General features: G+C 51.4%; 1 protein-coding gene across 6 annotated transcripts in view; it reads right to left on the bottom strand.

Moving 5' to 3' along the window:
- The window catches only part of DLGAP4 (DLG associated protein 4), a 228,625-nt gene that overhangs the window by 156,241 nt on the left and 50,275 nt on the right, over positions 1–22,109 (bottom strand). For all 6 annotated transcript variants that reach the window (XM_021921088.2, XM_031656729.1, XM_021921087.2 and 3 more), the window contains one exon: positions 12,336–12,566. The gene's annotated coding sequence lies outside the window, so the exon portion shown is untranslated. Of the gene's footprint in view, positions 1–12,335; positions 12,567–22,109 lie in introns of those variants that run through there.

Below are 22,109 nucleotides of genomic sequence, written 5' to 3'. Positions count from 1 at the left end.
TGACCACCCTGTCTCCAGCAGGTATCCACTACCACAGTCCTGTGGTCCCCTCTCTCGGCACCTGGGGCTATTTGAGTGTCACCCAGAGTGTCGCTAGCTTACTGCTGGCACGTTTGTCATTGCCTCCCCGTCCCAGAACCAGAGCTTGTTGAGGGCAGGAAGTGTGCCCATCTTTTCCAACCATTTCCCCAGTCCCTGGCACGAGGCCCGGTACTTGGGCTCACTCAGGAGGTGCTGAATGAAGCTCAAACTTGCTTCCCACGCCTTCCCACCACCCACTTTCTACTCGAGCCAAATAGAACTACTCCAGCTTCCCCGAACCCTCCTACTGTGGCTGACACCCAAGCGTCTCCTGGACTCTGCCTCCAGCCAGGCCTGCAGAGAGCCCAGGCCTTGCTGGGCCTTCCTCATCCCTTTTCCCCATCAAAACCAAGCAAAGGGGAACTCCAGACTCGGATGAGATGAATGAGATTTAGGGACACAGGTGCGTGCATGCATGCACGCATGTGTGTGCGTGTGTGTATGGGGGGAACTGGTGTCTACATTCTACCCTGGATGTGGCAGCCTCTTCCTGTCCTTATTCATGCATTTCTGCCACTGGTTACACCAATCTGAGCTAAGTCTGAAATGCCCTGGTGTTCCTTGAGTAGCCACAGCTGTAGGAAAGGAGAAGGGGAAAAACATTAACATTTACTGAGCCCATATTAAGCACTAGGCGCTGTTCTAGCCCAAATAATAATGGTAATAAGGATGATGATAATAGTAGTGGCTAGTATTTGTCGTGCATTTAGCATGTGCCAGGCACCATCCATCCTAAGGCTTTTAATCAGATAGATCCTACTAGTATCCCCATTTTACAGGTGAAGAAAAAGAGGCTCAGAGAGGTGGAGTCGCCTGAAATCACGGAGGCAGGAAGTGGTCCGGAGCTTGGCTATCTATCGTCCCAAACCTGCTACTCTGCCAGGTTGAGTAGGGTAACACCCAGGTGTCTTGGCATGGGGGGAGGAGCTTCCCCTTGCAACTCCTGCTGCCTTTGAGTGAAAGGCTGGAAGCAGCAACTTCCCGGCAGAGCGGGGCTCTCCTGGGGGACGGCTGGGCTGGTAAGACTTACCCTAATCAGCAAAGCTGTAGAACAGTGCTCCAGCCCCCCAGAGGACCAGGCCCGAGGAGTAGCAGGGTGGACGGAAGTCGTCGAGCCTGGGCTCCGCTTCCCCAGTAAGGCTGAAGATTTTCCCAAAAGCCTGGGCCAAATTTATCTGCCAATCCCCCGAAGAGCTGATTCCAGCGTCTGTCTGGAAATGTCAGCCCGTGTGGTTGGAGGAACGCGGGGAGAGTTTTCCTCTAAATAGCAGGAAGCATATGGGAGGCGGATGGCATCCGCCGCCCCAACCTGCCAACTCTTGCTCAAGTGGGAGCTAAAAGGGGCCCAGAAGGGTCTGGAAATCCTACCACCTCCCAGGGAGGTTGAAGGGGGAGCTGGAGACAGAGACTGTGGCAATGAGAAGGGCGGAAAGTGGGTCCCGAAGGGCAGGCAGGCAGGGGCACCCTGATGAGCAGAGGTGCCTGAGGCTCTCAGATGGGAGTGACACTCCCAGGAATCTAGCGCAACGACCACAGTAATAATAGCCACCATTCACTGAGCGCTTGCAATGTGCCAAATCTGGGTTAAGCACTTTATTTGGATGATTTCACTTCAACTTTGCAATCAACTCTAAGATGGGGGCTGCTGCTATCCTTGTATTACAGATGAGGAAACCAAGGTTCAGAGAAGGAAGGACCTGAAATCACACTCTCTCTGGGCTGGAAAGGACTTTCCAGATCCTCAGCTGAATCACAAATCCTCTACAGACTCTGCCAAGCTATGGTGCAGCTGCCGCTTGAACACTCTCAGTGATGAGGAGATCGCCACCTACCACCCAAGCTAGCCCATCTGCAGAGAATTCTTTGTATCCAAAAGGTTTTCCTAGCCTAAGCTGGGATCTCCTTCCCTGGAGCTTTTCCTGTGAGTGCCAGACCCAGACCCTGCCTCCTCCAACAGAGATGGAAAGGCAGGAAGCCAGACCCTCTCCGGTTTCCCTTCTCCAGGCAACACTCCAGGTCCTCACACAGCCGCCCAGGCGGGGATCTGCAGCTCCAGTGCCAGCTCTCTCACCCACCTCTGCCCCTGGACTGTGGTAACCAGAACAGCCTTCAGTCACCACGCACTTCCTATGTGCCAGGCACCGTGGAGAACCTGCCCTTGACACGCTCTCCTCCGACCTTCCCCGTGACACCTGAGGCAGCACTAGCATCACCTCCGCTTTACATAGGAGAAAACTGAGGCACTACAAGGGGAAGAGACGCAGGACCCTGGAGGCCTCACCAGGCTGCTGCTCTAAGTCTCTGAAGAGGTCCCTCTGGGCTCCACCTGGGACACTGACCCAGGCTTTGCCAGGATTCACCTCAACACTGGTCCACAGGGCCCCCAAGCCCACATCACCCTCCTAACTCTCTCCCCTTGAGCAGCACTCAGTCTCTAAATCTTGTTGACTCTCCCTGCTAAACGCCCTTCTGTGCCATTCTCATGGTCCTGTCCTACCTGCTGTCACACCCAGGACCAGCCCAGGATCTTGGTTTATTTTTTTAAAAAAATTATACGTATATTTTGAGACAGAGTCTTGCTTTGTCTCCCAGGCTGGAGTGCAATGGCGCGATCTCGGCTCACTGCAACCTCCGCCTCCCAGGTTCAAGTGATTCTCCTGCCTTAGCCTCCTAAGTAGCTGGGATTACAGGCGCCTGCCACTGCACCCAGCTAATTTTTGTATTTTTCAGTAGAGATGGGGTTTTGCCATGTTGGCCACTGAACTACTGACCTCAGGTGATCCACCCGCATTGGCCTCCCAAAGTGCTGGGATTACAGGCGTGAGCCACCATGCCTGGCCTTAAAAATATTTTTTTAAAGAGATAGGGTCTCTGCTGGGCACAGTAGCTCAAGTCTGTAATCCCAGCACTTCAGGAGGCCAAGGCAAGAGGATCACTTGAGCCCAGGAGTTAAGAGGCTGCAGTGAGCCCTGATCTTGCCACTGAACTCCAGCCTGGGCAACAGATCGAGAGACACTGGAGAGAGAGAGAGAGAGAGAGAGAGAGACAGAGAGAGAGAGACAGAGAAGAGAGAGAGGAGGGGGGGGAGAGAGAGAGAGAGAGAGAGAGAGAGTTGCTCTGTTGCCCAGGGTAGAGTACAATGGTGGGATCATAGCTCACTGCAGCCTTGAGCTCCTGGGCAAAGCTAGGATCTTTCCAACACCCAGACCTAACCTGCCTTTGGCTCCCTTTTACTTTAAGGGTCAAGTTCAAATTCCCCAGCCCAACAGTTGAGGCCTTGTAAGCTCCAGCCTTGGCTGACCTCTCTAGCCCCATGTCTCCCCACCATCTCTCACACCCTCCTGCCAAACAGCTCAACAGCAGGCAGGTGAGATCTTCAGAGAGCCCCTCCCAGTTGCTTCTCCCTGCAGAATCCCTATTCATCTTTCAACACTGCTTGGAGGAACAGAATCAACTGCCTTGGCCCTGGAGATCCCTGAGTGATCAGCACCTACCTCTCATCTCTCATGCCTCACCTGTCATCACTGACAGAGACGCTTCTCTCCTGGGCTGAACTGAGAATTTCCCCTGGGAAGGGGCAGCTCTGATTCGTCCTTGTAGCTCCACGTCTAGTGCAGCACCTGGCACATGGTAGGCACTGATAAATGTGGAGTGTGGGGACAAATGACTAAATGAAGACCATGGGGCATGATAAAGTATTAGAGATGACCCACAAAACGCAGCTCGTGCAAGTCATAACTTTGCTATATCAGAAACAAAAAACGCTGCTGTCAAAACAGTCACAAAGCATTTGAGGATTTAGAAGAGAATCGGGGGATGATCTGGGAATGACTGGAGTTTCCAGAAAAAAGCTGCCCAAACCCAAGTAGATGAAGTGACCAGATCCCACCTGTAGGGTGGCAGCAGACAAGGAGCAGGGCCACAGAGGGGAAGGTGGGGGAGAGGCTGGGTCCATGTCCCAGCCCTGCCTCCAACTTGCTCTGCGTTGTCACGTAGGCGGCTTGGCCTCTCTGAGCCTCAGTTTCCTTCTGGGTAAAGGGGGTAAAATGCAAGGGGCATTTGGAAAATGGGCTGGAGCAGCAGATGTGTGTCTAAAGGCCTAAACACTTCCTGTACTGTCAAGGCAATGGGACTCTCTCTGCCCTGCATTCAAACTCCCAGCAGGGTTTGCAGACATCCAGGGCTTCCTCATCTTGGACCCACCTGACCTGGAAATGCAGGCTTCTGCCTGCCCTCCCAGCAGGTCATTTGGGGGACAACCCTCAGTGTCTTGGGCAGTGCCAGGCTTGTGGACTTGGTCCTGTGAAGAAGCTTTCTAACTAGCAGTGCAGAAAATGGAGAGTGAGCTCCCCATCTCTGGAGTTATGCAAGCAGTGGCTGGGCATCTCAGGACAGGAATTCTGACTCAGGATGGGAAGGAATTTAGACCAGTAGATATCTAAGGCTCCCTTGAGGGGCATTGGGTCCTTTTTCTCGTTCCCCATGTGGGGCCTTGATCTAACTCCTCCAGGCTATGCTCCCAACACAAGGCAGAGTGAGCTCACTGACACTTCCCTCATCCCACAATATCCCCCAAAGGCTCCCCACTGCCTTCAGGATCAAGTCCAAGTTCTTACCCTGGCATTCAAGGCCCCTGTGGTCTGGGCCTGCCTCCTCTCATCCTATAGTTGCACCCCCACCACATGCTAAGGGACTTTGACACATTGTTTCTTCTGCCTACAACATTCTTCCAGCATTCTGGTTGGCTACTCAGTTTAGGTATCACCTCCTCCAGAAAGCCTCTTCCTTGCTCCCAGGCTGGGCTTCTCATGCCCGCAGCCCCTGTATGCACATCCACCTTAGCACCTCTCACATTCCAGACAAATAAATCTATGTGTTCCCCTCTCCCCGAAAGACTGCAATCATTTGGAGGGCCAGGACAGCTCCCTTGCGGGACAGAGAGGGTTGATATCTCCTGAGTGAAATTGGTACTTCAGAGATTCCAGTGTTCTGACTCCAAGAAAGTCTAAGGCTGCCTCAGGGAGCTTCTGACCATAAGATCAGGGTTCGAGACTCCTTTCTTTTTCTTTTTCTTTTTTTTTGAGACGGAGTCTCACTGTCACCCAGGCTGGAGTGCAGTGGCATGATCTCGGTTCACTGCAAACTCTGCCTCCCACGTTCAAGCGATTCTTCCACCTTAGCTACCCAAGTGGCTGGGATTACAGGCGCTGGCCACCACACTGGGCTAATTTTTTATTTTTAGTAGAGACAGGGTTTCTCCTTGTTGGCCAGGCTGGTCTTGAACTCCTGCCTGACCTCAGGTGATCCCCCCCGCCTTGGCCTCCCAAAGTGCTGGGATTACAGGCGTGAGCCACTCCACCTGGCCAGGACTCCTTTCAATAGTTGCATTTTTTTTTTCTGATTATGAAAATCATGCATCTTGGGGAATTCAGATAATTACGGGAGGTGGGAGCTGCTGGATTTGGCCACCATTTGGTCTACTTTAGGTCATAGCCTACATCTACTTCCGGGGGAGCCACTTTTCCCCATTCTCCACTCTTGAGGTTCCAGTGGTGTTGACTCCACCCCCAGCTAGTGGGGGGTGGTACATAGGCCCAGGCTGCCAATCAGAGCACCAAATTCCCCTTAGCAACAGCAATTGATTGAGGGTGGGCACATCCCACAAATTTGACCGATCAAAGCCAAGACTTAGTTCTGGGACTTGTGTTTGAGCAATCAGGGAATAATTTTTGCTTATTTCTTTGGACATGCATCTTATTACCTGTACATGAGAGCTTAATGAGAACATGGGAACAACCCAGAGAGAGCTGAATTGAGAAACAGAGAAATCAAGTCCTGGCAGCCCCGAGCCCCTGGATCCAGCTGAGCCTGAAGCCATCAGACCTCTGGACTTTACAGTTACAAGTCAATCAAATCCATTTTTGTTTAAACTAGTTTGGGGTGGGTTTTCTGTCACCTTACTTGAAAAAACTCTGAATGATACAAACAAAAATAAAAATAGAGCTCACCTATATCTCACCATCCAGAGAAAGCCACTATCAACAGTTTAATGACTAGTCTTCTGAGCATCTCCCAAGGCAGGAGCACACATGTTTATATATTTTTTTCATAATAAAAGTGAAAAAAAAAAACAACCAGTAGATACCTAAATAGATATCCTGTTCCTCCCTGCAAATCCTAACATTCAGGAAATATTCCAAATCCAGATGTCACACAACATAAACCAATTTTTAACCTCCTGTTTTTCCCCAAAAATGCACCATGGACAAGCTTCCATGTCAACAAATAGAGATTTACAGCACTGTTTCTATAGCCGTGGAGAATGGCATTGTCTGGCCGGATGTAAGTTATTTAACCAACTCTCACAAATAGAGAATTGGGTCGTTTCTAATTTATCACTACAATCAAGAAAGGTGCAGTGGACTTACTTGCAAAATGCATATGTTTGCAGTTGCCAGATTATTTATGACTAAGATGTCATGATTCCGAAAGTTTGACTTCATGAGTGTACATTGTTCTGCCTGAGATTTAAGTCTCTTAGTGGCTGTAAAGTAGTATCTGTTTTCCTGGGCAGGTATACTAGTTGTGGAAAAAAAAAAAAAAGGCAAATCCTGGGCCAGGGTGTCCCCATCACAGCGTATTTGGCAAGGATGCTCACTGGCAGATGCGAGGGACGTGATAGGGAGGGAGGTGAATGGGGGAGGGAGGTGGTGGGGAGGGAGGCAGGGTGTGGGGTGGTGCTGACCTGAAGTCCAGCTGGCCTTGTGCCCAGCCAAGCTGACAGTGTGACAAGGCCCAGGCTGGGCCTTGTCTCCCAGCTGGGTCTGACTGCCAGTGACAGAGGGAAAGGTAAGCCTGGCGAGCCCTGGCAGGACATGGCGACACACGGTAGGTGTCACCTTTAGCAGTCACCGTCATAACAGCAGCAGCACCATCAGGGATGCGACCCTGGTACTGCCCTAGCCCTCCACATGTTTCTACTCACTTAAGCCCACACCCACCCTCTGATGCTATTCTTTTTTTTTTTTTTTTTTGAGACGGAGTCTCGCTCTGTCGCCCAGACTGGAGTGCAGTGGCCAGATCTCAGCTCACTGCAAGCTCCGCCTCCCGGGTTTACGCTATTCTCCTGCCTCAGCCTCCCGAGTAGCTGGGACTACAGGCGCCCGCCACCTCGCCCGGCTAGTTTTTTGTATTTTTTAGTAGAGACGGGGTTTCACCGTGTTAGCCAGGATGGTCTCGATCTCCTGACCTCGTGATCCGCCTGTCTCGGCCTCCCAAAGTGCTAGGATTACAGGCTTGAGCCACCGCGCCCGGCCTCTGATGCTATTCTTATCTCTGTTTTGCAGAAGAGGAAACTCAGCCTCAGAAAGGGCGAGTGACTTGTCCAAGGTCACACAGTCAAAAGGATGACCCAGATCTGCTGATTCCCCAGCCCCTGCCTTATCCCATTGAGGTGGGTAGCAGGAGAGAAGAAGTACCCTAGACAAGATGGTGGGAACCCTAAAATCCTCTGTTCCTCCCCATGAGTCCTCAAACTCAGGAAAGACTCCAAATCCAGAAAAGTAGAAGAAGCAAAGCTCACCCATGCCCCCACTTCCCAGGAAGAGCACTGTGCAGTTTTCAGAAACACATATAATTCTTACAGAAATGATATAATGCTACCCATGCTGTTTTATAACCTCTTTAAAAAAAAAAAAACTCCACGACACACTATGAAGTTCTTTATGCAACAATAAATTTAGCTCCGTGGCCCCGTTTCTAACAGCTGCAGCAGGCGCCACTGTGTGGCTGCAGTCAAATGGCTTTAACTGGCCCCGTGGTGATGGACAAACGGGTTGTCCCCAATTGTCCTGCTAACAGCAACGATGTTACGTGAGCACTGTCCAGCATGGCTGGATCCACATCATCCTTTCGGGTCTCAGCTCAAATGCCATCTCCTTAGAGAGGGCCATCTTGGACGGTGCCATGTCACACAGGCCTCCTACCGGTTCATCTTCATGATGTCACCATGTTAATTTCCCTCACTGCACCAATGGAGTCTCTCCTCATTCCATTTATGTCTTTGGATGACTGTATAATATCTGCCCCTCCCCAAGCCTGTGTGCTCCAGGAAGGGTGTGGACTAGCAGGGACTAGACTCAAGAGATGTCCTTGGAACGCATGAATGAAGAGATGCCCTGTCAGGGCAGCAGACTGCCCCGCTCCATGACATGTCCCCAGAGTCAGTTCAGGGCCCCACAGAGCGGCCTTGGAACTCACTTCCAGCCATGTGCTGCTTGGAGCATCTATGCCCAGATGCCTGCCCCAGCAGAGACCCCGGCACCAAGCAAGGCTTTCTGCACGCACAGGATACAAGGCAATGGAGTCTGGCAGAGCAGCTCCACTATCCACTGTCTGTGTGGACTTAGGCCTCAGTCCCCTCATCTGTAAAATGGGGCCAATACTGCTAATCTCACAAGGTTGTTCTGAAGATTAAAGAAGGTAACAAATGTGTTTAGCACACAATAGGTCCTCAGAAAATTGCAGTTTGGCGCCCCCCATCCAGTGAGTTCACAGGTGGGTCTGACCCTGTCTCACCTGGATGGCATTTTTTACCTTTAAAAATTTTTAATGTTATTTGTTTATTTATTTATTTAGAGACAAGGTCTTGCTCTGTTGCCCAGGCTAAGGTACAGTGGCATGATTATACCTCATCGCAGCCTCAAACTTTTGGGCTCAAGTGATCCTCCCACCTCAGCCTCCTGAGTAGCTGGGACTACTGGCACATATCACTATGCCTGGCTAATTTTTAAAAAATTTTTTTGGAGAAGGGGGTCTTGCTATGTTGCCCAGGCTGGTCTTGAACTCTTGGCCTCAAGCCATTCTCCCACCCACCTCACTCTTTTATTACTTTGGATGAGACTTGAGTATGCCTTGGCCTTCTCCTTGGGCCTGTCCCTAGGAATGTCCCACTCCTATCCTTTAATACAATTTTTTTTTTTTTTTTTTGAGACAGGGTCTCACTCTGTCACCCAGGCTAGAGTGCAGTGGTGCAATCTCGGCTCACCATAACCTCTGCCTCCTGGGCTTGAGTGATCTTCCCACTTCAGCCTCCCAAGTAGCTGGGACTGCAGGTACGTGCCACCACACTCAGCTATTTAATTTTTTTTTTTTTTAGAGATGAGGTTTCACTATACTGCCCAGGCTGATCTTGAACTCCTGGGCTCAAGCAATCTTCCTGCCTCAGCCTCCCAAAGTGCTGGGATTATAGGTATGAGCCATTGCGCCCAGCTCTTTGACACTTGTTAAACAGCTAAATGCTCTGCTCTGTCCCCTTGGAGACTCCCAGGCCCCTCATCTGTTGCCTATGACTGCACACACCTGCCTGGCCTCCCAAGCCTTAAAAATACAAGAAGCACAGACGTGTCTGAGGAACAAATGGAGGAACCCCTGACCTTTTGCAGGGAACTTCCTGGACCCTGATCCTTGCATATGAGGCTTAAATCAGTGTGTCTGGTTTCTCATCAAAACTCCTCCACTCTTTGGCAGCAAGACAAGTAGCTTTACCTCTCCAAGCCTCACTTTCCTCCTCTGTAAAATGGGCAGAATAAAAGAATCCAGGAGGATTCAAGAAGATAAAAAATGCTTAGCAAACAGCCTGTTAGCAAGTGCTCAATAAACGTTAGCTATTATTGTTACAATTTTTTTTTAGCCTTTTTACAGTGATATGTAATATAGACAGTAAAGTGCACAAAACAAAAATGTTTACTGCAATAAAATATCAGAAGGCAACAGTCATGTAACCACCACCCAGGCCACTGCTGGCCCCTCAGAAACCCCCTGAGGTTCCCTTCCCAATCTTTTGCCTTCTTTTCTCCACCAAGGGAATCCTTGTCCAGCCTTTATGGTGCCATTATTATTATTATTATTACTATTATTATTATTATTTGAGACAGAGTCTGGCTCTGTTGGCCAGGCTGGAGTGCAGTGGCACAATCTCGGCTATTGCAACCTCCGTCTCCTGGGCTCAAGCAATTCTCCTGCCTCAGCCTCCCAAGTAGCTGGGATTACAGGAGCCTGCCACCACGCCTGGCTACTTTTTGAATTTTTAGTGGAGATGGGGTTTCACCATGTTGGTCAGGGTGGTCTCGAATTCCTGACCTCAGGTAATCCACCCACCTCGGCCTCCCAAAGTGCTGGGATTACAGGCCTGAGCCACCGTGCCCAGCAGCCATTACTGTATTAATAAGTGGATGAAAAAAAAAATGACTGTGTGGCCATTCTGCTGTGATCCAACCAGGTCCCTCGGTCTCAGGACCCAGCACTCCTGGCTGCCTCTGCCCTGGAGACACCTCATCCCATTTTCCAGCTCCGGCTTCAGCTGTTCTTTAAATAACCAGCTTGTTAGCAAAATAGCAGCAGTAACACCTCCCTCGCTGCCGCCCGGGCCTCCATCTTTCCACACGATGCTGACGGCTGCTCACCCAGCTCGTGCCAAGGAATCCCGTTCTCCGTCACTGGGCCACACACACCAGGGGCTGTCTGCTCAGCTGCGTTCTCAGAGCCTGGCCCGGGGGGTGGAGGTGGGCACTGGATGGCAGTAATTTTCAGGAAATACTGGGCTGATAACAGATGAGCCCTCACCCCCAAGTCCCTGCCTCAGTCTCCCCATCCACAGGGTTAGGGGGGAGTTCAACTGAAATAATGAAAAACGCAAAGCATTTAGTGCAATGCCAAACACATAGTAATTGCTCAAGAAATGCTTGCTGTTCTTCAGCCGGCCCTCATTACACATTTAGTCCCTGGAGAGGCCTTGCATTCCTTGAGCACAATAAGGAGTGTTTGCAAATGATTAAATCCTACAGACACAGCTCTCAGACCAAGCTGTCCTTATCACCTTTCCTGCACCAGCTTCTCAGCCAAAAGCAATGGCTATTTGTAGCTGCAACAACAGACTAGCAGCTGGGTCGGGGGAGACGGGTTGGGGGGGCGGCTAATTAATGGGGCCCTTTTCATGGTTAGTCATAATAAGGCTGGCACCACCCCAGTGGGCAGCTCCTTGTTCTCATAGAAGCACTTCTACATACATTATCTACAGTGAACTTCATGGGTTAACAAAAATAAAACAAAAAGATCCCATTATATTTGCATATTATACATATTTACGAATCTTTTCCCTTCTCATAACCACTCCATCAGGGAAGTTGGGCAGGCTCTAGCAGATGAGAGAATCGGGACCAGAGGAGCTGGCCACCCTGCTGAAGGCATGGGTTCACTGCAAGTCATCTGGGGCAGCAGGGACCGGCACTGGCCAAAAGGCAGGAGGCTCTCGGGCCCTGCTGGTGTCCGGGTGGAGGGAGGTGAGAGAGGCTTCCCTCCTTCTCTCCCTCTTTCCTTCCTTCCACAGCTATTTACTGGGTACCCACTGTATGCCTGGCATGGGGCCAGCTGCTAGCTGGCCAGAGGGGAATGAAGTGGTTGTTCTTTGTCCTTGCAGAGCTAAGGCCAGAGAAAGAGGCAGATTTTTACCCCAGTGGCCCCATGTAGTGCTTTGTGGTGGCTGGGCAAGCCTGCGCGTAAGCCCCTTGACCTAGTTGAGCCTCTGTTTCTACATCTGTGAACTAGACTGTTATGCCAGCAGCGCCTTGGGAAGTGGAAGGTGAAGAAAAGATGCAAGCAGCATGGTGAAGCGGTGGCACTGTGGTTGCACCCCCAAACAGATGGTCAGAGACAGGGCAGGCCCAGCACAGGCCCAGCACCTCATCCCGATGGCAAGGTGGGAGCTGGAGGAGCATGGGGAGAACAGGCCAGAGGGGCAAGAATGCAGGGCCCCCAAGATTCAAGAATTCTGATGGCCTCCCCTCAAACCACCCTGAGGGCCCCAGAGGTTCCATGGCCTTCAGCACAGCTCACGACTCCCTTCCTGTCCTGAGCCTATGTGCACCACCTGCTCCCACCTGCTTGGGTGTGGCAAGAGCTGGCCTTTGAGGTGGACAGAGCTGGGCTTGCTGTGCATCCCAGGCAGGTGGCTTCCCCTCTCTGAGGCTGATTCCTCTGGAAAATGGGAGTGATCACCACACCCACCTCCTGGTTGTCGGGAGGACTGGCTAAGACAGGCCAGTTGAACTATAAATGGTGCCCAGACATATACAAACTCTCACTGAGGTCCCTCTGCCAGCGTGTGGGTGCCAGTGGAAGTGAGGCTGGGCATTTCCCAACTGTGCCAAGCATGGGGGGCTGGTGAGGAGACCAGGCCTGCGGACGCAGTTACTTACCAACCAGGGAGCTATGAGCACAGGAAACACGGCAAGCTGTCGGGGCCCAGCAGGCATCAGCTCAGGCGCGGGCACTGGACCGAGGGCTGGCACACACATCCCTCTAGGCACTCGATCAGAGGTGCCGGCAGGAAGCAGCTCGGGACAGGGGCTCTGCCACCGCCCGGGGGTCACCACGTCCAGGTCACACACAGGGCCCCAAGGTTCCTGGCAGAGGGGAGGCACGGGTGCCTGCAGGAATGGGGAATAATGGTGATTAGGAGGTGCTGGAGGTAAGCCCTCCACCTGAGACCCTTGGACTGGCCCTGGGGACACGAGGGAAGGAGACAACATGGAACAGTGGTCATAGAAACCCAAGTGTTTGCACAACACTACATTTTCCAAAGCACCCTGGCATCCCAGCTCATGTGCGCACCCACATTGTTTTTTTAGAGGCAAATCTGCATGTCATGCATATTTACAATGCCTTTCCCACCACCCACAGAATCCCCACAGCAGCCAGGAAGCTGGGTTCCAAAGGCTCAAATCCTTCCCTGTCTTGCTTCTTCCTCCTTTTCCCCGGATGGGGGAAGTCGGGAAAGGGGCAGGAGTCATGCGGTCCTGAGTTCAAATCCCAGCTCAGCCTCTCACATGTGGGGTGACACCGGGGAGGCAGCTTCCCCTTTCTGAGCCTTAGTTTCCCCACCAGCCAAATGGGAACAAGAGCGCCACCTCTGAAGGCTACTGTGAAGACTGAGAAGACAGTGCAGGTGAAATATTTGGTGCATAATGTGTGCCCAATAAGCCCAACAAAGGTACTTCTTTTTTTTTTTTTTTTTTTTTTGAGACGGAGTCTCGCTCTGTCGCCCAGGCTGGAGTGCAGTGGCACGATCTCGGCTCACTGCAAGCTCCACCTCCCAGGTTCACGCCATTCTCCCGCCTCAGCCTCCGAGTAGCTGGGACTACAGGCGCCAGCCACCACGCCCGGCTAGTTTTTTTTTTTGTATTTTTAGTAGAGACGGGGTTTCACCATGTTAGCCAGGATGGTCTCGATCTCCTGACCTCGTGATCCACCCGCCTCGGCCTCCCAAAGTGCTGGGATTACAGGCTTGAGCCACCGCGCCCGGCCCAACAAAGGTACTTCTAAGAGGCCCTTCACTGCATCCCATCACCATCTCCATGTGGCGCATCTCGTGTGAGAGCACAGGGAAGCCAGGTGTCCCTCTCCACCCACTTCCCCTGAACAGGTGTCACTGCTCCTGCCTGGATCTGTAAATCAGCAGGAACCAGGCCGGGCGCAGTGGCTCACGCCTGTAATCCCAGCACTTTGGAAGGCGGAGGTGGGTGGATCACTTGAGGTCAGGAGTTTGAGACCAGTCTGGCCAACATGGTAAAACCCCATCTCTACTAAAAATACAAAAATTAGCCGGGTGTGGTGGCACATGCCTGTAATCCCAGCTACTCAGGAGGCTGAGGCAGGAGAATCACCTGAACCTGGGAGGCAGAGGTTGCAGTGAGCCGAGATGGTGTCACTGCACTCCAGCCTGGGTGACAGAGTAAGACTCCATCTCAAAAAAACCAAAACCAAAAACAACCCACGAATCAGCAGGAACCAGTCCTCCAGGCAGAGGAAAAAGGCCCCTCTATTCCACACCCTCTCCCAGAAGCCTTTTGGCTGCCCTGGAGGCCTCAGTGGAACACCCTCCGCCCACCCTCCACCCTCTCCCCTCCCATTTTACAGGTCAAGAAACTGAGACACAGAGGAAGCCGAGCTGGCGTGGGGACACAGAATCCGAGTGGTAGGTTGGGATTTGAACTCAGGCTTTCCACATCTGAGCCCTGGGAGGAGAGGTCCAGGTCTAGGGGGCCCTGGGATAGGAGGAATGAGGAGAAAGGGGAAGTCGCTGGTGGGGGAGGCTCACCTTTCTCCCCTCGCTATCTCAGGGGCCTGAAAGGCCTCGCCATCTCTCCTGAGCATCTGATCAAGAACCAAACCTCCAGCATCTACTCAGTGCCAAACCTGTAACAGGCTTTACCTCATTTCCTTTCTGCCACAGCCCTACAATGTCATCTCTATTTTCCAAAGGAAGCATCCAAGGCACAGAGAGCTTCAACAACCCCACACCCAGGACGAGGCAGGGCAGGGCCTCCAACCCAGGCACTTGACTCCAGGACGATGCAGCCTCCCCCAGGGAGAACGTCACCAAACCAAGAAAAACAAGCATAGCCACCTGAATAAAAGTGTTAAGGAGCAGGAAAAGAAAATACAAACTCCACTACATTCTGAGTCAGTAGACACAAATTCTCAAAGATGCATAAAATATTTCAAGATTCACCATAAGGTGTGAAAATTTCCAGGGCGGGAAAGACCGGTGTTTGAGAAGATGCGTTCCTGACCGAGTTGTCACTTTTAGCCAAATTCACCCAGAGCCCAAAGCTGAAGGAAAAGAGGTGGCAACCAAGGGGGGCGGCCTGTGCACAGCACAGTAGGGTGTGCCAAGGCCCTGGCCTAAGAGCCTGAGGCCTCCTCAAATTCCCCACCTCTTCCTTGCTGACAGAACAGCAAGTCTCCTTGATCCCCACTTCTTCTTCTTTTTTATTTTTTGAGACAGAGTGTTACTCTGTTGCCCAGACTAGAGTGCAGTGGTGCAATCATAGCTCACTGTAGCCTTGACCTTCTGGGCTCAAGCGACCCTCCTGCCTCAGCCTCCTGAGTAGCTGGGACTACAGGCATGCACCACCACACCTGTCTAATTTTTGTATTTTTTGCAGAGATGAAATGTCGCTATATTGCCCAGGCTGGTCTCAAACTCCTGGCCTCAAGTGATCCGTCTGCCTCAGCCTTTCAAAGTTCTGGGATTACAGGCATGAGCCACTGCGCTTGGCCCCGCTTCTTTATAATGGTCGGGAAGCACCATTATACAGTCTTTTGGGTCCAGGCCGTCTGTGATGCTGTTAAAGATTCTGCAACTTCCAATGTGGATGAACTTTGAAACGTGATGCTAAGTAGAAGAGGCCAGACACAGAACACAGCACATGGCATTATTCCATTTCAGTGAAATATCCAGAACAGGTGCCACTGCACAGATGGAAAGTAGATCTGGGCTGCCTCAGGCTTCCTGGTGTGGGGACAGGGACTGAGAGGAGGTGACAGCTAAGGAGTGTGGGGTTTCTTTTTGGAGGTAACGAAAATGCTCAAAACCGGATTGTGGTAACAGATACACAACCCTGTAAATATACTACAAGCCATTAACTATATAATGGGTGAGTTGTATGGTACATGAATTATATCTCAATTCTTTTTTTTTCTTTAGAGATGGAGTCTTGCTATGTTGCCCAGGCCTGGCCTCAAATTCTTGGGTTCAAGGGATCCTCCTGCCTCAGCCTCAAAAGTAGTTGGGACTACAGGCATGAGCCACAACATCAAGTTAGTTTTTTTTTTTTTTTTTTTTTTTGAGACGGAGTCTCACTCTGTCCCCCAGGCTGGAGTGCAGCGGCGCGATCTTGGCTCACTGCAAGCTCCACCTCCTGGGTTCATGCCACTTTCCTGCCTCAGCCTCCCAAGTAGCTGGGACTACAGGCGCCTGCCACCACGCCCGGCTAATTTTTTATATTTTTTAGTAGAGATGGGGTTTCACTGTGTTCCCCAGGATGGTCTTGATCTCCTGACCTCATGATCCGCCCACTTCAGCCTCCCAAAGTACTGGGATTACAGGTGTGAGCCACTGCGCCCGGCCAGTTTTTTAACTGTTGTAGAGATGGGGGTCTCATTATGTTGCCCAGGCTGCTCTTGAACTCCTGGCCTCAAAGGATCCTCTCACTTTGGCCTTCTGAATAGCTGGGACTACAGGCATGTACCACCACGCTCAGCTTCTATATCTCAATTATTAACACTTAAACAAAACAAAACAAAAGATTCTGCAACTTCCCAACAGGTAGTCATTCTCTGGGAACCTGTGGTCCCTTGTGGTCCTTGCATGTCATGTTCTCCTCCTCCAGGAAGCCCTCTCTGGCCCCGCAGCACCCTTCCCTCCTGCCTGTTACTGGCTCCTAGAGCTCCCTTGCCTTCTCCTCACCACTGCTCATGCCGATGTAAGGTAACCATTGCCATGATCATTGGCTGACACGGCCTCCTCCATCAGCCTGGCACACAGGAGGTGCTCCAGAAATGTTTGTTGATTGAATAAATGAGATAAAATTCCAAACCCTAGGATGCACATATGGCTTCTGGCCCTGGCTCTATTACCTTCCAGCCGAGAAACCTGGGCAAATCATGAACTGCTCAAGTCTTAATCCCTACTTCCGGGTAGCCAGGGATTCAGAAGGAAATGGACATGGAAAGTTCTTTTTGAAGTGGCTCCTTCCACAGCTGCTCCCATCTCAGTCAATGGAATCCTGTCCTTCCAGCCACTCAGGCCCAAGCCAAACATGAGGCCTCTCCCACCCTCGCCCCTCACACGCAAGCGTTCAGCAATGCCACCGGTCCCCCTTGACCCACCCTGCTGCCACCGCTGTGGACTGGGCCACCGTCACCTCGTGCCTGGATTATTCATGCCCTCTCTGTTGTCCTGCTTCTGACCTTGCCCCCAGCACAGAAGCCAGAGGAAATGGGTTAGGCCTTAAGTCAGAACTTGCCCCTCCTCAGCTCCACACTCCCCATGGCCTCACTGCACCTTGAGTAAAAAGCTAACAGCCCTGCAGACACCACAGGCAGCCCTGTGCCACCTCTGATTCCCTCCTCCACCTGCTCCCTTTGCCCTAGCTATGCTGGTCCTCAAATATACCAGGCACGTGCCTAACTCAGGGCCTTTGCACGTGCTCTTGCTCTGCCTGCAATGTTGATTGATTGTGTTCAGATGTCTGTGAACCTTACCCCCTCCCTTCCTTCAGAATCTTTATTGAGACCTGACTTGCCAATGAGAGGGGGTTTGAGCCCAGCAGGAGGACTCAAAAGTATGAACTCCAGGTAAAAATCCAGGCCCTGCCAGTTACGTGGCTGCATGACCTTGGGCAAATATCTTCTCTGCAACTCAGCTGCTCATCTCTAATGTGGGGGTAGTTATAGCCCCTTCTTTATATGGTGGTTGTAGGGCTCAAATGAATTCAGCGAGTGTAACCTGTGTGTCTGCTACACTCCCCAGCCCTCCACAGCACATTCCTTGGGCCTGTCCCTGCCTGCTTTCCTGTTTTTCTCAGCCCATATCATTATACAACAGGCCATGTAATTGCGTAATTTATCCTGATCATTGCCTGCTCCTCTCACTACAGTTGTCAGCCCCGAAGGGTAGAGAGTTCTGTCCGCTTTATTGCCACACGCTGTACCCGGCACGTGGAGGTGCTCCGTGAATACTTCATTCAACAAATATTTTCAATACTGGAGATATTTCTTGACCAATTGTCATGAGCTCTGGGTTTTCCCTCCTTCCCCGTCGCAGATGTGACATTTCTCTCTCCAGTCCAGCTCACACCTCTGAGCTCCAAATTCCTACAGCAGCTCTGCTAGCCATCTTGTGGACAGACACTGTGTACTCAATGTGTCCAGGGCTCAGTCTGTGACCTTCGCTGAAGACCATGCCCTCATCCCAGTATCATCTAACCTGGTCACCCTCAGGTGACCAAGAAGCCAGGAAGCTTCTATCCCTCTTCCTCCTCCTCTTTCACACACCCAGAAGTAAAGCCCAAGACTATGTCCTATCTTTTTTTCTTTTTCCTTTTTTTGAGACAGAGTCTCACTCTGTCGCCCAGGTTGGAGTGCAGGGGTGCAATCTCAGCTCACTGCAACCTCTACCCCCCGGGTTCAAGCAATTATTGTGCCTCAGGCTCCCAAGTAGCTAATTTCTGTATTTTTTGTAGAGATGGGGTTTCATCATGTTGGCCAGGCTGGTCTTGAACTCCTGACCTCAAGTGATCTGCCCACCTTAGCCTCCCAAAGTGCTGGAATTACAGGTATGAGCCACCATGGCTGGAAATGTCCTATCTTTTTTTTTTTTTTTTTTTGAGACAGAGTCTCGCTGCGTCATCTAGGCTAGAGTGCAGTGGCGCGATCTTGGCTCACTGCAACTTCTGCCTCCTGGGTTCAAGCATTTCTCCTGTCTTAGCCTCCCGAGTAGCTGGGACTACAGGCATGCACCACCATGCCCCGCTAATCATTTTTTTGTATTTTTGGTAGAGACGGGGTTTCATCATGTTGTCCAGGCTGGTCTCGAACTCCTGACCTCAAGTGCTCCACCTGCCTCAGCCTCCCAAAGTGTTGGCATTACAGGCATGAGCCACCATGCCAGGCCATGTCCTATCTTTTTAAAAAACCTCCTACACATCCCTCAAATCCCCTCCCTTTGATCCCCCAGAGTCGCCCCCATCCAGACCAGTACCATCTCTCGTTCGGACACTGCAAGAGCTTCCTCCCTGGGTGCCCAGCTGCCTCCCTGGCCCGTCTTCTCTGCAGCAGCAAGAAGGATCTTTTCAAAACGCATGTGGAACAAATGAACGCCTCACTCTGCAAGCCTGAAAAGCCAAAATCCTTGCTGACTCAAAAAACAAAAAAAACAAAGCTTTTCAAAAGAATTCGACTCAGGGCTCCTCAAATAATGAATGGTCTCCCAAACCTTGCCACCCCAGGCCCAGTTAAAATGGTATTTGTTGTACAAAAATTTAATTTACAAAATGGATTTACACAGAACCTTTTAGTTCAATAAATATTTGTAAAGTTAAACTGAAATGGAAAAATATTTTTTTAAAAATAGCACTGACGGAGTTCCCTCGTGCCCCGGGGCCTTCTTACACCCCCAACGCCTTGTTTCTCCTCTCCGCAAGCCTCTTCTGTTGCTCTGACGCTCCTGGCTTTTCTATCTGGGGGACTATAATTCTTCCCCCTCCCCTGCTGGCTCTGAGATGTGGCTGTTCCGCTGTCCTGAGTCCTTCTCACCCCATGCCCAGCCCCCAGGTGGTGACGCCATTGGCCCCCACGACTCGAATCACCACCCATACTGACCTCCTGAGTCTCTCTGTGCAGCCCGACGTCGCCTCTGAACCTGAGGCTCATCTCCCCAGCGGCCTCCTAAACCCTTGGCCCATCACACCCCCATGTCCAAAATGGACCTCATCCCCTTCTCCCCTAAACCCATCCCACCCTGATGACACCATGATCCACTCAAGTCCCCAAGCTAGAAAACTGGCATCACCCTAGACCGCTCCCTGCCCCCATCCCTCCCCATGCCCAGCCCCCCATGCTCTGCTCAGGCCCCGTCCCGCTGAGGGCACTGCAACACATGCCACCCACCCACTCCTCCACCAGTTTGTCCACCCGCCCCTTGGTTCACCCTTCATCCACTCCCCCAACCCTTCCAGCTACTCATCACCCACTCACCAAACCGCCACCCACAATTAGCCATGGCCCCGATTCCCCAAGCCATCTGCAGGACTTTATGACATGAAAACGACTTAGACCCATTCCCAGCCTCGAGATGCTCACACACCAGAACGGAGTAGTAGCAGGTGAATAGGAGTCTGCAGAGGCTGGAGGGGACCAGGAGTGTGAACAAGGGCACAGACACTGGAGAGAGACACCTGGGATGTCTGAGGAACTTGACCAGAAGAAGGTGGGGAGTGACAGAGATGAAGGTGGAAAGGGCAACTGAGGCAGGCTCTGCAGGGCCTGGAGGACAAGGTCAGGAGCTGGACTTCATCCCAGCATTGACTCTGTGGAGCTAAACAGCCTGGGGTCAGATCCCAGCTCTACAGCCTCGTAGCTGTGTGACCTTGGACGAATGGCCTCAGTGTTTCCTGTCTGCAAAATGGGAATAATAACATACCTATTACAAAGGGCTGCTGTGAGGGCAGAGCTAATGCATACACGTAGTATATCTCTTAGCACAGTGTCTGGTAGACAGGAAATGCTCAAGGAGTACAAAGCTGCTATGGCTCCTGGTATTCGTATTACGATCCCCTAATCAGCTAGTAGACAATGGAGTTTTATGCAGAGAGGGCACATGCCCCTGCCCAGGATTCAGTGGGCTGGCCCTTCCTCCCAGCCTCACCAGTTCTAGCCTTGCCCTCACCTACCAACTGCCTCAAGCCAGCCACACCCACTGGCCACTGCTCCAGATCAGCCCCCAGCGCTCGATGAACTCCCAGCATGCCTTGCCCTCATTTTGAGAAGCTTGGGCAGTGGCTCCAAGCTGCAAGGGCCTGGGAGGTGTCCCCTCCAGAATGTTCTGATAGGAACAGCCCATGCAGTCTCTCACAGCTCTAGGAACACCGCTATGTGCCTCACAGCAGGTCCTTGCATGCAATACCAACTGGGAAGCCCTTTACCTAGCTTTTTCCTAGAACCCACCGCTCTGTGTAGGCCACAGACGAGGACACTGAGCCTCAGAGAGGAGAAGGAAGATTTCTTTGCCTCAGGCTACACAGCAAGTAAATGGCTGAGCAGGGGTTCAAATTCTGGGTCGGACTCCAGAGCCCCAGCTCTCTCCCCTAAGTCTCAGAAGCCCCTGAAGAACGATCGGGGCTTAAAATAACACATGGGCATGGATTTTCAAGGCATGGAGGAATGCTGTCCAATAGAATTTGTGCCATGACGGAAATGCTCTAAACTGTGCTGTCCCATAGGGTGGCCATGAGCCACGTGTGGCTACTGCACACTGGAAATGTGACTAGTGCAATTAAAAGACTGATTTTTATACAAAAATTAGCCAGGCATGGTGGTGGCATGTGCCTGAAATTCCAGCTACTTGGGAGGCTGAGGCATGAGAATTGCTTGAATCTGGGAGATGGAGGTTACAGTGAGCTGAGATTGAGCCACTGCACTCCAGCCTGGGTGACAGAGACTCTGTCTCAAAAGAAAATAATAATAATAATTTTAAAAAATACAAAACTGATTTTTAAATTTAATTTGAAGTTCAATAGCCACATGTGGCTCGTGGTTACCCTACCGGACAGCTCAGGGCCAGGTAGCTTTTAGCAATCTTAATCCCAGACTGGAAGGACTGGAACTGCTTGAGTTCTATTTCTTCTTGAGCATTTCTGGGATGCTCATATTTTTTACAAACTCACAAAACATTTTGTCAATTTGTCAGAAAGATTTCTACCGTGATCTACCTGGTCCCCGCTTTTATAAACTGAAGCTGACCAGCACCCTCAAGTTAACTGTTTCTTTACAATTCCAAGTCCTTCAAGAAATAGTTGCCGAACTCCTGCTCTGGGCCAGGCACTGCAACACATACAGGGGACAGGAGCCCGACATGCTTGTCCCTGTCCTCAGGTACTCACGGTCTGGCAAGAGAGACGTGCCATACATTAGGTTCCACAACAGAGCAGTGTAAGAGTGAGGTTCATGCAACAGCTGGGAAGCCACGAGGACGGGGACGGGCTCAGCTGGAGGAGTGAGAAGAGAGGAGGGACAGTGACGTGGGGCCACCGCACTGCAGTTTGCATTTTCATATTCACTGTCTCATGCGTACCTCACTGTGGCCCCATGGGGGAGGTTGGGCCTTGACTGGTTTCTGGTTTTCTGTGCCCTGGATTCACTTCCAGAATTAGCAGTGAGTGTAGGCCACAGCCCTAAACCCTGGGACATGGCAGCCAAGAACCATACAGCCAGTGACAGCAGAGCTGGCTCGGACTCCCTGTCCAGTGCTCCCCTGAATCCACCAGTCGCTTCTTGGGAAGGTTCACTCAGGACCCAGCCAGCTGGTGTCCAAATTTGTTTTCAGTTGAGAACCTAGAAATCAGATGTTCCCTAAACCCTCCAAAGGGCAAGTCCTGTAAATCCGTAAACTTCCCGGCAGCTCTGAC

This window comes from Papio anubis, chromosome 16, assembly GCF_008728515.1.
Source record: "Papio anubis isolate 15944 chromosome 16, Panubis1.0, whole genome shotgun sequence".
Taxonomy (NCBI): Eukaryota; Metazoa; Chordata; class Mammalia; order Primates; family Cercopithecidae; genus Papio; species Papio anubis.
The sequence above is the reverse complement of the archived record's forward strand: the minus strand, read 5'-3'. Positions and strand labels throughout refer to the sequence as shown.